This window comes from Perissodus microlepis, chromosome 11, assembly GCF_051167445.1.
Source record: "Perissodus microlepis isolate ML-2025 ecotype Zambia chromosome 11, ASM5116744v1, whole genome shotgun sequence".
In the NCBI taxonomy this organism is placed as follows: Eukaryota; Metazoa; Chordata; class Actinopteri; order Cichliformes; family Cichlidae; genus Perissodus; species Perissodus microlepis.
Genome location: NC_140471.1, coordinates 17945625 through 17961367, shown reverse-complemented (window position 1 = coordinate 17961367; position 15743 = coordinate 17945625). Strand labels below are relative to the sequence as shown.

At 45.7% G+C, this 15743-nt stretch overlaps 1 pseudogene; it reads right to left on the bottom strand.

Annotated features, from left to right (window-relative positions):
• Positions 1 to 8677: 8677 nt before the first annotated feature.
• Positions 8678 to 10001, bottom strand: LOC146377515 (uncharacterized; annotated as a pseudogene).
• Between the last annotated feature and the right edge of the window lie 5742 nt (positions 10002 to 15743).

Sequence of the window (15743 nt, the reverse complement as noted above, 5' to 3'; positions counted from 1 at the left end):
TTTAATTGTAACATCAAATCAGACTAAATGTTTATTTTTTAGATTGATAAATATAAAAATTTTATTTGTTAAATTTAAGAGTACCGAGATAAATCATATGTATTTCTTAATTTAAAATGGCACCCAAATTGTATTCAAAATTGAGCCACACTTATGGAGGTCCACAATTCTTTTCCTGGTGTTTTAATTCAGCAGTCCCCAACCTTTTTTGGGCCATGGACCGGTTTGTGCCCGACAATATTTTCACGGACCGGCCTTTAAGGTGTCGCGGATAAATACAACAAAATAAAACTAGTACCGGTACCGAAAAAAAAGAAGATTTATTCATAACACACGTGAAAAGACCCAGGAAAACAGAGTTAACGAAAAAAACGATAACAAAATAACGCTAAAAACCATGAAAACCATACATTTCTCACTCTCGCGGCCCGGTACCAAATGACTCACGGACCGGTCCGTGGCCCGGGGGTTGGGGACCGCTGTTTTAATTGATATCTCTTGATTTTTCCCATGTCAAAGAAACAGGCCTTGTGTTTTGGGGGTGCCTTATATGCATCCACAGGTGTACCACCAATTTACTCACATGGACTCTACTAACCTATCAGAAGCTTCTTAAGCTCAGAATGGAATCGTCTGGAGTTTTCTTATTAATTAACAATAAACTTAGTGTATATGTACTCCTAAATTTGATGAAAGTGATAAAAAATAGACAGCCCTCTCTCTCTCTTTATTCTGACATTTAACTAATTCAACAGATATTTCAATATTTATTTACCTAAAACAAAACAAGTTTACTCTAAATTGATGTTTAACAGTAAAAAATGTTTTTATGTTTTTTCCCCAAAGTGTATGTAAATATCTGGTTTCAACTGTGAATATACTGCTGTGTATTGAAATTCCTCTTGTTTTGCATAGAAATATACTGAACAACATACAAAGCATAATATATAAAATAACAATAAAATACCTGAGTTTTTTCTTTGAAAGAAGCCCCTTATGTCCATTGTTGTGTTCATCAGTACATAACTGAAACGGGTTTAGAGTGCTTTATTTAGCCGTGAAGGGTAACAACTGAAAATATGAAATAAACACACATGTAAGCTAAGACTCTCGCTAAAAAAAACCCAGCAGCATTGTTGTTGTTCGGCTTTTTATTTCGCCATTTGTTGATTCACTCGAAGAGCAAGTAACGTAATATGGGTCAAGTGATCAGTTTGATATCATTCTTTTGTGATACACCGTCATATTTAAATTATTTGTACAGTACGAATGATTTGCTTTGGTACCTGGTCAAACTTGAGCTCTCCTCTGTCTGCCTGGCTGCAGTTCTCCTACAGCAAACTCGCAGGCAGCAGCTTCTCCCCCCTCGCTCACATGTGTAAGTGCTGTGCTCAGTTGCCTAGTGCCTTAGCTCGGATCATACCAAAATTAGGGGGAATTTACGACTGTGCGCTATGTGCTTCGAATAATGTGTGTAGCTTTTGTTTATACAGTTGTCAGTCAGGCATCTAACTATGAAACAAATTGGGCTTCTGAAAAAGAAGCCCAATTTGTTTCCCTTCTGTAGTCTGGGTCTCTGCAAGCATACAGGGCTCTGAGAGGGTACAAGATGACAACAGTCGATCATATTTATTTGTCAAAGCTGAATTGAGGGGAAAGTACGCTAAATTAGCGTTTTTAGCTAACAGCTACAATAAGCATAAAAGTTACTGTACGGCTATCATTTGTTAACATGACGCTTGTTCTTATACATGTAATACATTTATTACCAACCTGAGAGTTTATCCGCTGGTCATTCGACATGATGAATGACTTCTGAAGTCTTAATTCTGTCATGGTCCTGGGTCATTTTGACCCAGCGTTTTGTATTTCCTTGAAGTTAATTTTTGTGCCTTGTGTTTATTCTGATTTTGTATTAGTTTAGGGTTGGACCTGGAGTTTAGTGTTTTATCAGCCCTACCTGTGTCTGTGTTGGGAGATTTTGAGTTTTGTGTTATGTTTATTTGTAGCTTCATTTAAAGGAAGAAGAGCTTATGAGTTGTACAACTGCAGAATAGGGAAGTGAGACGTTGTGTGCAGAGAATATGTGCTATGACCGTTAAACGCCTTTTTACTGTTTCAACAGATAAGCTCCTGTTTCATCAGATAAGCTAACGGTCCCTCTTTTTAAGGAGGTGTTATTGAGTTCTGTACATGCCACACCTATTGTTGTGAAAGCTGTTTGAGTATAAATAAAGGATGTACTGACAGCCCCGTGCGATTCCTCTGTGACACACACACAGTGCACACGTTGGTGCAGAGCAGATCGGATAGTGTCAGGGCATCGCCCATGTAAAATCTTTGAGTCTGTGTTTCTTTGCCTCCTAAGAATTTTCTCCTCACAGTCTGTCCTCGGTGCTCTGTTCATGTCCCCGTGTTGTGTTGTAAATCAGTCTGTGTGTTTCCTGCTTTACTTTGAAGGCTCGTGTTCTGGATTTCCTGTTCTATTCTGAAGGTCTGTGTCTGTTGTCATTGTGTTCACCTTGTATCCTCCAGTCATCATGTGTATTAGGATCAGCTGTTCTCCCCTCCTGTGTGTGATTACCCGATTACCTTGTGTGTGTATATTTAGTGGGTGTCGGTCTGTGTTCGTTGTCGGCTCGTCTGAGTTCATCTGTGTATCTCTGCGTTCCATGGTGTGTCGTTCCCGTCTCTGTGTCTCTCTGCCCCGCAGCCCTTTTCGTATGCTCTCAGGTTTGTTATTTAGTTTTTCGCAGTTTAGGTTTCCGTTAGTATTTCTCATGCTTCGTTGTCTGTTTCTGCCACTGCCACTTGTAAATAAACGTCACACTCTTCATCAGTCGCTTGCTTGCATTTTGGGTCCTCATTCATCTACAACACGACTGCTGCCCCAGCCGTGACAGTACCATCCGACCAAACATGGAACCAGCAGCATCCACACCCTCCCAGGAGTTTCGGGAGGAATTAATCGACTCTGTCTCACGATTGGTCAATCTGTGGCTCGAACGTGAGGGAGAGGAATTACACCACGCTGTAGAAGCCAGGCTACAGCAGTTAATCTCTGCTCACCCCTGGCTACTGGACTCTCTTCACCCGCTCGCACAGGACTTCATTCTGAAAGAACTCCACATTCACCCTCCAGCCGCTACCGCTTCCCGACCCAGCCCGGCGGTGAATGTTTTGCACTGCCCGCCGGGGAATCTGCGGCCCGGCCCACCGGATGTGGAATTACCCGGCCGGTCGGTGCTATCCCCAAGAGGGAAGCGACGTTCACGCCGCCGACGCCCATCGCCACAGCCGGGTCCTGAGACATCTGAGTTGCCGGCTGTGGTGAATAAAAGAGACAATAATCACGAGCTTTCCAATTTAAGGACTGTTTATTCTGGGGGCGTTTTCTGTGCTACCAGTGAGGATAATGGTGTTTTCCCTGGCTCGCCTGCAACTGTCGTTAATAAGGCTGTGTTTCCTGAGACCGTAGCTGCCCGGCCTGAAGCTCAGTTAGCTGCCCGGCCTGAAGCTCAGTTAGCTGCCCGGCCTGAAGCTCAGTTAGCTGCCCGGCCTGAAGCTCAGTTAGCTGCCCGGCCTGAAGCTCAGTTAGCTGCACAGCAGCCACTAGCTCAGTTAGCCACTCAGTCGTCACCTCCATCACATTCAGCCTCACAACCCATAGCTCAGTCACTACCACAGCCAGACTTACTACACGCTATGTTACAATCCATAGCCCAGTCAATAGCTCAGTTGGTAAAAGAATCATCCGCCTTATCATCAGCTCAGTCTCCAACTTCACCACCATTATTGTCCCAACCTTTACTTCGGTCGCCCTCAGATCAGCCACCTATTCAGCCATCATCTTCACCTACTCCTCCTGTACAGCAAGCTGTGTTTATTCAACCCATAAAGAACTGTTCCTCTAATTCTAAGCAGAGAGACGAACCAATAAATATTGTAATCAGTCCTCAAAAGCTGGCCGTTTCAGAGACTGTGACGCACTCCAGGGCCTCCCCAGAGGCTGGGTTTCAACCCTCAGCCCACTCTGGACCCCTGGAGGCTAAGAACCCAGCTGAGGACTGCACCCGGCTGGAGGGCCCGAGGAGCCCGTCCAGCAACCTGCCTCGTCAGCTGGAGGGCCCGAGGAGCCTCTTCCAGCAACCTGCCTCTTCACCTGCTTCACCACCTGCGGCTCCTATGCTGCCGCCTACAGCAGCAGCTTCACCCACGCCGGCTGCAGCAGCAGCTTCACCTTCATCATCATCGTCGCCTGGCCCAGCCTCTGCTTCGTCCTCGTCTGGTCCAGCCTCCGAGTCAGCTTCGTCCTCGTCTGGTCCAGCCTCCGAGTCAGCTTCGTCCTCGTCTGGTCCAGCCTCCGAGTCAGCTTCGCCTTTGCCTGGTCCAGCTCCAGCCACGCCTGGTCCAGCCTCCGCTTCCGCTTCAGCCTCTGCCTTGCCTGGTGCTGCGGTTGCCACGCAGCCTTTGGGTCCCAAACTGCCGCCTCGACATCGGCGGTCATCTGCCAGGCCGCTTGTTGGGCGTCATCGCCAATATGGACGACCTCCCAAACGCCGCCGCTACCTTCCGCGCGGCCGGCCTCCGGACTTGTGTCACCGCCGCCGTTGCCGTCCGCACGGTCGGCCGCCTGAACTGTTTCCCTGTCGCCGCCGTTGCTGTCCGCACGGTCGGCTGCCTGAACTGTTTCCCCGTCACCGCCGCTGCCGTGTGCACGGTCGGCCCCCTGAACTGTTTTCGCTTCGCCACCGCTGCTTTCCGCGCAGTCGGCTTTTGGATCTGTGTCACCAACGTGGCCGGCCTCAGGAGATGAACTGTCCTGGACTTCTGAGTTGTCAGCCTCCGGGCCGGCCTCCTGAACTATGTTTTGGGACCCTGTTCATGAACTCCAGTATGTGTGTTTGTGTTTTGGACAATTCATTTGGTTCGCTGGAGCTTGTTTTTGTTTGGTGTTGGTCCCTCCGTCCTGGACCCCCCTCCTCCCGCCCTGGGTTGGTCGTCTGTTTTTGTTTTGGGCTGTCTGGAGCCAGCCCTCGGAGGGGGGGTACTGTCATGGTCCTGGGTCATTTTGACCCAGCGTTTTGTGTTTCCTTGAAGTTCATTTTTGTGCCTTGTGTTTATTCTGATTTTGTATTAGTTTAGGGTTGAACCTGAAGTTTAGTGTTTTATCAGCCCTACCTGTGTCTGTCCTCGGTGCTCTGTTCATGTCCCCGTGTTGTGTTGTAAATCAGTCTGTGTGTTTCCTGCTTTAATTTGAAGGCTCGTGTTCTGGATTTCCTGTTCTATTCTGAAGGTCTGTGTCTGTTGTCATTGTGTTCAGCTTGTGTCCTCCAGTCATCGTGTGTATTAGGATCAGCTGTTCTCCCCTCCTGTGTGTGATTACCCGATTACCTTGTGTGTGTATATTTAGTGGGTGTCGGTCTGTGTTCGTTGTCGGCTCGTCTGAGTTCATCTGTGTATCTCTGCGGTCCATGGTGCGTCATTCCTGTCTCTGTGTCTCTCTGCCCCGCAGCCCTTTTCGTATGCTCTCAGGTTTGTTATTTAGTTTTTCGCAGTTTAGGTTTCCGTTAGTATTTCTCATGCTTCGTTGTCTGTTTCTGCCACTGCCACTTGTAAATAAACGTCACACTCTTCATCAGTCGCTTGCTTGCATTTTGGGTCCTCATTCATCTACAACACGACTGCTGCCCCAGCCGTGACAAATTCAGCTCAAGACGTTGTAGATTCCCATCAGTAACACTTTCGGTCCGCTAGTAAAACGTAGTTCTACTAATCTGCGCTTGATTACTCTTGAACCGGAACCGGATGTAAGTCCCAAAAAACTTAATTTTGGAACTGAAATTGAATTGTAGAACTGAAACTGAATGGTGAGAAATGAATCTGCAATTATTCGAGAGCTAAATTTTTAAAGGATAAAATACGGTTTCAAAGCAAATGGATTCATTTTCAAACTATAAAATTCAATTTCAATTTAGTGATGATCATTTTCAAACCAATAAATTGAATTTCAAATTAGGCTAATTCATATTCAGTTTGTAAAAGCATTTATTCAAGTTACAATTCAGATTCAATCTGAGCAATTCAAATTTAACTTATTCAAATTCAGTTTCTGACGGCACAGATTTCTGCCCATATAATCACCCACAACTATTTTCAGTTGCGGATGATAAAGGATTCAGAAAGTTTATTCATGCAGGCCCATATGACAGAGAATATGCATGTTCTTTTTGTTTTCATATTTTAATTTATATTTAATTGTGTTGTGGTTTGCAGTGTTTTGTGTTGTTTCATTTTAAATTTGTTTAAAAGGAAAAAGCTGAAAATTTAAATAGTTAAAAGTTGAACTGTGACTAGTTGGTTTTTGTATTATATGATTTATTTATTACATTTTATGTGGAGTGAATAAATAAAAGTATATTTACGGTGGCCCCTAGAGACAAAGCACGTACAAACTTCAAAACATGTACGAACTCTGAAGCACGTACAAACTCCAAAACACGTAAAAACTCAGAAGCACGGGGGAAATTGGGAAAGGATGATTGGTCTGGCTAGAAGGATTCTTGACTCCATGGCTGTGTCCCAATTCAGGGTCTGCACGCTTGAAGTACGCGTACTACTACGCGTACTACTACGCGTTCTACGCGTACTACGCGTACTACTACGCGTACTACTACGCGTACTACGTACGGTGTGTACTATAAGTACGAGAAGTGCGGAAGTGAGAGGCTTGTGAAATGGGACGGTATACGCTTCGTCGCGCTGTTCAGGTTGCCTAGCAACCATGATACTAACCGCGAGACACGTTTCATACAGCTTTGTTTGACAGAAATGAAGGAGAAAAATGTTTTGTTGGTCATTCATTTTTGTCATGACATCACTTTGATTAGTTGAGTATCTGAGGCTGAGACCACAGGACTGTAAAACATGATTGTTGGGCTTCAATTCTGTGCTGAACAGTCATTTAAGATTAGTTAGTAAATAACAATTAGTTAATGTTGTTCATGAGACTAAAGTCATCTCACTGTGGTAATGTAAATATAATATGGCCAATATTATAGTATTGTCAGATTATTATGATATATATATATATATATGTCTCACAAACAACATTGTTTGTGAGACCCATTACAGAAATAGTACTTCTTCTGGCTTCAGATGTCTAGGCGTTGAACTGTCATTGACAAAGTGTGGTGGCGTTAATCACGCCAGGCGGGGAGTGTTCTGATATCAAAAGTTTTTAAGGTAGACTGTTTTCTTGGATTTGGTAAATATTTAAATATGCAATTGTAACTCTCTGGTGCCACCTTAAAACCTGTAGTCTGTAATAGGACATGATGTTGTCGGTAAACAGGGCAGTGGCATCCACATACATCCTATGCCTTTGGTAGCATTGTGGGTATGTATAGACTTGTTTTATATTTTATGTGCATGTATAGACCACTTTCTTTCAAGTAAGTTCTTTTTTCTGTAAATTTAATGATAAAACCAATCTTATACAGTTTACGCTAGCAATCGCTTACGGAGCTAGTTAAAGGGGAACGACAAACGAATTGGAGGCATTCATTACAGCAAGACTTGTTAAAATCATAATTTGATGTTTGTATTTGACTTAAAAAGGGAAGTAATTCATATGAACATTGCATGTTGACATATTAAAAAAACTGGGTTAATATATTTTCATCGTTATATATGTACATGGTGAATAAGTACAGTGATTATGCCTTGTACTGTTTGTTACAGTTTCACCGTTCCCTGTGTCAATAAACCTGTGAACCGGGAATCGTGTCATCAGAGTCTTGATGTGGGGAAGGAGTTTAGCTGACTGCCCAACCATAGCAGAGGCAGTACAGTGATGAAGTTCATTATTTTCTGTAATGTACTGATAAACATTAGACTTTCATATATTTTAGATTCATTACACACAACTGAAGTAGTTCAAGCCTTTCATTGTTTTAATATTGATGAATTGGCATACAGCTCATGAAAACCCAAAATTCCTATCTCAAAAAATTAGCATATCATGAAAAGGTTCTCTAAACGAGCTATTAACCTAATCATCTGAATCAACGAATTAACTCTAAACACCTGCAATCATAGAATGATTACAATATTGAAAAAAACAAATGCCTGAATCCTAAATTGTGGATATCCTATTGTTGTGATCTAAAATGTAACACTAAATGTGATTAAAACACTAAAAATCTGGACTCCTGGGCTCAACGACTGCAAGGATCACCAGCCCGAGGAAAACACAAAATACATATGACCCCGTGACAAAGACAATTCATTCTTGAATGAAGACATTGATCTGACTTTTTAAAATTTTGACAATTGTGTTTATTATTAATTTGGGAAATAGAAAGGGGTGGGGGTGGGTTTAAAAAACAAAAAAGGTAAAGGAAAGGGATAGAAAGAAGGAAAGAGATAGAGGAGAGAAAACCCCAACAATCCCCTCTGAGCAAGCACTAGGTGCGACAGTGGATAGGAAAAACTCCCTATAAAGGAAGAAACCTATGACAGAACCAGGCTCTAGAGGGGGCAGTCAACTGTCGGGACTGGTTGGGGGGTGAGGGTGAAAAGAGAGAGGGGGGGGGAGATGGGACAAGTGTTAGGAGTTAAAGGGAGACAGGGGAGGGAGAGGTGTTGGGAGAGAAAGGGAGAGGAGAGGTGAAAATTAAGATGGAACTGAGGTGGAGGAAGACGAGGTGACATCAGCAGTAGAAAAAGTAGAAAAAGAAGAAAAAGCAGGAGTGTTCCTCCTCCAGAAGAAGCGGAATCGTTTTTTCTTCTTTTCCATCAGCTTTTCCACGAGCACTTTTTTCTCTAGGATGAGGGTTCTCAGCTGATCGATTGTCTCTGCATTCTCCTGCTCAAGTCTCTTGTATGTTTTCTCCACTTTTTCTAATTTGGCTTGTTTGTCTTCAAGCCTTTCTTTCATTTCTTTAGATGTTGCCTCCTGCGTTAGCTTTCCCTCGTGCAGCTCTGTATAACTCTGTTGTAATTTGTTGTGCGTGTCTTCCAACTGCTGACTGCTCCTCTCGATTTCTTGAAGTGTACACTGCAGGTCTTCGTTTGTTTTCTCTAGTCATTGCTTTAGCACCTGCATCTCAGTGTTTTTGCACTTCAAGTTGTCTGAAAGTTCCTCGAGTTCTGTGTTTTTTCTCAGCATGTCATTGAGCTTACTCTGCATCTCTGAGCATTGGTTTTGCAGCTTTTCCTTTTCCTCTTCCAGTTCAGTTGTTTTGTAGTTCAGTTTGTTATAAAGTTCTTGCAGGTTTTGGTTTTTCCTCTCAAAGTCCTGGAGAATTTCTTTGTCTTCTTTCTGCTTTATTTCCTGTTGTTCTTGGTCTTGAAGCAGCTCTTGATATTTGTGCAGTGTTTCATCAAGCTTTGCCTGTGTTGTTCCTGCACACCTTGCATGTCTCTCTGGTTAATGTCCAGTTTTTCTTTCTCTTCAAGGATTTCTTTATTCTTTTGCAGAGCTTCATCAAGCATTACTTGCAAGCCTTTGTTGTGTTTGTCGATGTTCTGAAGCTTGCAATCCAGATGTTTCTGTTTCATGTCTTGCTGTTCTTTCTCTTGAAGGAAATCTTTATTTCGCTGCAGTGCTTTATCAAGCTTTATTTTCAGCGCTGTGTATTTTTCCTGCACGTCTTCAAGCTTGCAGTCCATCTGTTTCTGTTTAATTTCTTGTTGCTTTTGTTCTTGAAGCAACTCCTTATTTTTGTTCAGTGTTTTATCAAGCTTTACCTGAAGCGCTTTGCATTTTTCCTCCATGCCTTGGAGTTTGCGCTGCTTCATGTCCTGTTGTTCTTTTTCATGGAGGAGCTCTTTAATTTTTTGCAGAGCTTCATTAAGCTAGCATATCATGAAAAGGTTCTCTAAACGAGCTATTAACCTAATCATCTGAATCAACGAATTAACTCTAAACACCTGCAAAAGTTTCCTGAGGCTTTTAAAAACTCGCAGCCTGGTTCATTACTCAAAACCGCAATCATGGGTAAGACTGCCGACCTGACTGCTGTCCAGAAGGCCATCATTGACACCCTCAAGCAAGAGGGTAAGACACAGAAAGAAATTTCTGAACGAATAGGTTGTTCCCAGAGTGCTGTATCAAGGCACCTCAGTGGGAAGTCTGTGGGAAGGAAAAAGTGTGGCAGAAAACGCTGCACAATGAGAAGAGGTGACCGGACCCTGAGGAAGATTGTGGAGAAGGACCGATTCCAGACCTTGGGGGACCTGCGGAAGCCATGGACTGAGTCTGGAGTAGAAACATCCAGAGCCACCGTGTACAGGCGTGTGCAGGAAATGGGCTACAGGTGCCGCATTCCCCAGGTCAAGCCACTTTTGAACCAGAAACAGCGGCAGAAGCGCCTGACCTGGGCTACAGAGAAGCAGCACTGGACTGTTGCTCAGTGGTCCAAAGTACTTTTTCTGGATGAAAGCAACTTTTGCATGTCATTCGGAAATCAAGGTGCCAGAGTCTGGAGGAAGACTGGGGAGAGGGAAATGCCAAAATGCCTGAAGTCCAGTGTCAAGTACCCACAGTCAGTGATGGTCTGGGGTTACGTGTCAGCTGCTGGTGTTGGTCCACTGTGTTTTATCAAGGGCAGGGTCAATGCAGCTAGCTATCAGGAGATTTTGGAGCACTTCATGTTTCCATCTGCTGACAAGCTTTATGAAGATGAAGATTTCATTTTTCAGCACGACCTGGCACCTGCTCACTGGTAAATGGTTTACCCACCATGGTATTACTGTGCTCAATTGGCCTGCCAACTCTCCTGACCTGAACCCCATAGAGAATCTGTGGGATATTGTGAAGAGAAAGTTGAGAGATGCAAGACCCAACACTCTGGATAAGCTTAAGGCCGCTATCGAAGCATCCTGGGCCTCCATAACACCTCAGCAGTGCCACAGGCTGATTGCCTCCATGCCACGCCGCATTGAAGCAGTCATTTCTACAAAAGGATTCCCGACCAAGTATTGAGTGCATAACTGAACATAATTATTTGAAGGTTGACTTTTTTTGTATTAAAAACACTTTTCTTTTATTGGTCGGATGAAATATGCTAATTTTTTGAGATAGGAATTTTGGGTTTTCATGAGCTGTATGCCAAAATCATCAATATTAAAACAATGAAAGGCTTGAACTACTTCAGTTGTGTGTAATGAATCTAAAATATATGAAAGTCTAATGTTTATTAGTACATTACAGGAAATAATGAACTTCATCACAATATGCTAATTTTTTGAGAAGGACCTGTACATGGATATACTGATATGTACAGGGCTCTCTTTTTGCCATGGTTGCACGGGCGCACCAGCACAAAAATTAGGTGCACCCAAATTTTTTAACCGCATCGCTTAACACAGCAGTTTTACATTTGTCCATACAGACAACATTGATTTGTAAATGATTAACTAACAATCTTGTGCTTGTGCTTAAAGTGCTTTGGCACTCTTTGGCAATATTGTAGATTTTGTTAAACTTAATCATCATCTCGGCCTCCTCTGACGACCTGTTTGCTGCTGCCTGCTGCTGAAAGGCAGTGTGGAGAGGGGACACTTGGGCAGTGCATTTATCACGATTTGAGATGGAAAACTGTTCTTGAAGTACACACAGAGAGAGAGAGAGAGAGAGAGAGAGAGAGAGCTGCGCATGAATTGTGATTTTTATCGTGGTGGAGGCAAAATAGCAAAAGTAAGAGGGAATTCATGACGATGTTTATCAAATGTGAACCGTAGTTTGTTGCTTCTTTTGCTGCTGGTTCAGTGAATTTTGGTTGGATAGAGACAAAACCTGCAGCTCAGAATCTAGCGCAAAAAAGACAGCCCCGATGCTGTGTCTGTGTACGGGCCGTCGGGTGAGAAAGCCGAGAAAGAGAAAGCTGATTCTGATGCATCGGGTCCGTGCTCTGCATTTACATCTTTGTGTAGAGTCCGTTTACTTGCTCTCATTTGCTGATTGGTGGTTGTTGAAAAAGTTTTGTGAGCTTTAACCTGAGATTCTGGCGTTTCTGGCAAAATACATGTATATTTAAAAGTCGATTCAGGATTTAATGAATCGATATTGCTTTATTCAAGCTACTCACCTCTCTCTATTAGTGATGTGTCGGTTGCGAACGATCTTTGACGTGTTGCCCCTGGCTCTCTTTCTCTCTCTTTCCCTCCTGCTCTGTTCCTGTGCTACTGCAAGTGTAACTACCGCCCCTCCCCCCTCTTCCCAGCGCAAAGCACAAGGCTCGCATGCGGAGTGAAGCGGAAAGAGAGGGTGAGAGAAAGAGAGTCAGCTTCGCCTTTGCCTGGTCCAGCTCCAGCCACGCCTGGTCCAGCCTCCGCTTCCGCTTCAGCCTCTGCCTTGCCTTGCCTCTTTCTCTCACCCTCTCTTTCCGCTTCACTCCGCATGCGAGCCTTGTGCTTTGCGCTGGGAAGAGGGGGGAGGGGCGGTAGTTACACTTGCAGTAGCACAGGAACAGAGCAGGAGGGAAAGAGAGAGAAAGAGAGCCAGGGGCAACAACATCACATTAGAAAGGTATAGTAATAATCATCCACAACTATTTTCAGTTGCGGATGATAAAGGATTCAGAAAGTTTATTCATGCAGGCCCATATGACAGAGAATATGCATGTTCTTTTTGTTTTCATATTTTAATTTATATTTAATTGTGTTGTGGTTTGCAGTGTTTTGTGTTGTTTCACTTTAAATTTGTTTGAAAAGAAAAAGCTGAAAATTTAAATAGTTAAAAGTTAAAATGTGAATAGTTGGTTTTTGTATTATATGATTTATTCATTACATGTGGAGTGAATAAATAAAAGTATATTTACGGTGGCCCCTAGAGACAAAGCACGTGCAAACTCCAAAACACGTAAAAACTCCATAGCACGTAAAAACTCCGACGCCCATACAAACTCCAAAACAAGTACAAAAGACAACAGAAGTGCTCCAGGATGCTAGGCGCAGTGTTGAGCTTTTGTTACCTAGTGGCTACACAAGCCAGGAAGTACCAACGACTGGATTTGGTGGTAGTAACAGGTAAATGAACATTTTTTTTTAATTATTTGAATATATATATGAGTGCTTGTGTATAAATACACAAACAATAAACATATGTTTTCAATTGTGTAACTTAAGTGATCTAGGTAGCTCTGTTTTGGAAGTTTAGTTAATGCTAGAAATGTGTTTTGGAGTTTGTACGTGCTTTTTGGAGTTTGTACGTGCTTTGTCTCTAGGGGCCACTGCCCCTAGACATAAACCTTAGAACTGAAGAAGCTTCTCGGATGAGAGGTGAAACGTCTTCAAGCAACTTAAAGAAGTCCAGATGCTTTTCTTTGCAAGCTCCTTTGACTACGATGACCTGGATGACTGAGAACCTTCACAGACACCACACAGAGACTTTCAGAGTTGCGGAGTATATATTGTAACGACCGTGGGTTAGTGGAGCTAAACTGGCGAAACTGCTCACTAGCTAAAACGGCTAGCGGGACGCTAGCGGCTATCGCTAAACTTCACAACGGATGGAGAGCGCTCGTGCCTCATACACCGCACGACCCCAAGCGTCTCAGCAGCAGACTGATAATCCCCAAATGATCCAGCAGGAGGCAGTAGTGGTTCACACCAGTCGTTTATTTACCATCTTTTTCTACAACCACATAACGCTGCTGACACCGAACCCCTATCCCGCTCCCACCACATAGAGTCGCGGTGTCAGCCAACCATGCCAATTCAACCCACTCCACAGAACACACATCAACTTCACTGTGGCTTACATTAACATAACACTAACACAACATGCGAATCAAACACATAGGAACTAGCAGAACGATAGAAAACACAGACAACACAATACCCAGAATGCATCTGGCTAACAACCCCAGCCAGGTCATTACACAGCCCCCTCCCAAAAAGGTTTAGTGTCCCCACAACCTTAACTGTCCACTCTGTAGTCCAGCAAATGTCCGGGCCGGCGTCGAGTACGCTTCGGCCTTGACTGGGAATCCATGGCGCCCCCATTCGGGCCGGGCGTAGGGGGCAAGGAGTCCCCAGGCTGCACACCAGCCTGTGGGTTGGGGGCAAGCGGATGGTATGGCGCCAGCCTGTCCTTGTGTAGCACCACCCGCCTTCCCCGTCCCGGCATCCGGACTCTGAAGACCACCTCCGATAGCTGTTCCAGGATCTCGCCCGGGCCTTGCCAGTGGCTCATGAGCTTGGGGGTCAGCCCCCGCTTCCTCTGGGGGCAGAACACCCAGACCCGATCTCCGGCCCCCAGCATAGGACCGTGTGCACGGGTATCATACGCCCGTTTCTGGCGGGCCCCGGCTCCCTCCAACGTCCGTCTTGCCAGCTGATGCACTGTGTGCAACCGCTCCCTGAGCCGCCGGAAGTAGTCCATCTCTGGTCCACCAGCAATCTCCGGCTCAGGGGGCGCCCCGAACACCAAGTCCACCGGGGTTCGGAGCTCCCTTCCGAACATCAACGCCGCAGGAGTACACTGACTTGACTCCTGCACTGCTGTTCGATACGCCCACAAAACAAGGGGCAGGTGTTGGTCCCAGTCCCTCTGATGTTGGCTGGTCAGGATGGCCAGCTGGGTGGCCAGCGTGCGGTTGAACCGCTCAACCAGACCATCGCTCTGAGGATGGAGGGGGGTGGTCCTCGTTTTTCTCACCCCCAGCCTCCGACACACTTCTCCCAGCACCTGGCTCTCAAAATTCCTCCCTTGGTCGCTATGGAGCTCCTCCGGTACACCAAACCGCGTGAACATCTCATCCACCAGAGTCCGCGCCGTCGTCACCGCACTCTGATCCGGCACCGCGTACGCCTCTGGCCACTTTGAGAAATAATCCATCGCGACCAGGACATACCGGTTGCCGGCATCAGTAACAGGGAACGGACCCAGGATGTCCACTCCGATCCGCTCCATTGGCGCCCCAACTAGGTATTGCTGCAATGGGGCATGGGAGCGCTGGCTGGGACCTTTCTGTGCCGTGCAGTTGTCACAGCAGTGGACATGGATCTCCACGTCCTGACGACAACCCGGCCAGTAGAACCGCCGTCTCAGCCGTCGCACCGTCTTGCCATTCCCAAAATGGCCGGTACCTGCAGCCCCATGAACCCAGCGGAGGACCTCAGGCCGCAAGGCCCGGGGAACCAGGAGCTGGAGTATGTTGCCTCCCCCGTCTGGCGCTCGCCACCGCCGGTAGATTACACCGCCATGGAGCTCCAGGCTGTTCCACTGGGAGTACAGCGACTTGGTCTCGGGCCCCTGGGAAGACACAGCGGACCAGTCTGGCCGTGTCCCTGCCTCCATCCAGTCCCTCACCATCCCCAGCGCTGGATCGCTCACCTGGTGCTGCTGTAGCTCCGCCGCGGTGAAAGGTTCCTGCCCTTCATCCACACCCTCAGGTTCCGCTGCTGCCAATGTCAGACCCCGGTCCAGCTCCTCCAGGCGCCTGCAGTACCGGCACTCATCCGCAGAACAGGGACGCCTGGACAGGGCGTCAGCGTTGGCGTGCTGCCATCCTGGTCGGTGCTGGGCCTCAAAGTCGTACTCTTGTAGTATTTCCAGCCACCGGGCCACCTGACCCTCCGGCTGGCGAAAGTTCAGCATCCAGGTTAGGCTGGCGTGGTCCGTCCTGAGCAGGAACTTAGTGCCCAGGAGGTAAGGTCGGAAATGACGAACCGCCAGGACCACAGCCAACAGCTCACGCCGGGTAACACAGTAATTCCTCTCGGCCCGGCTG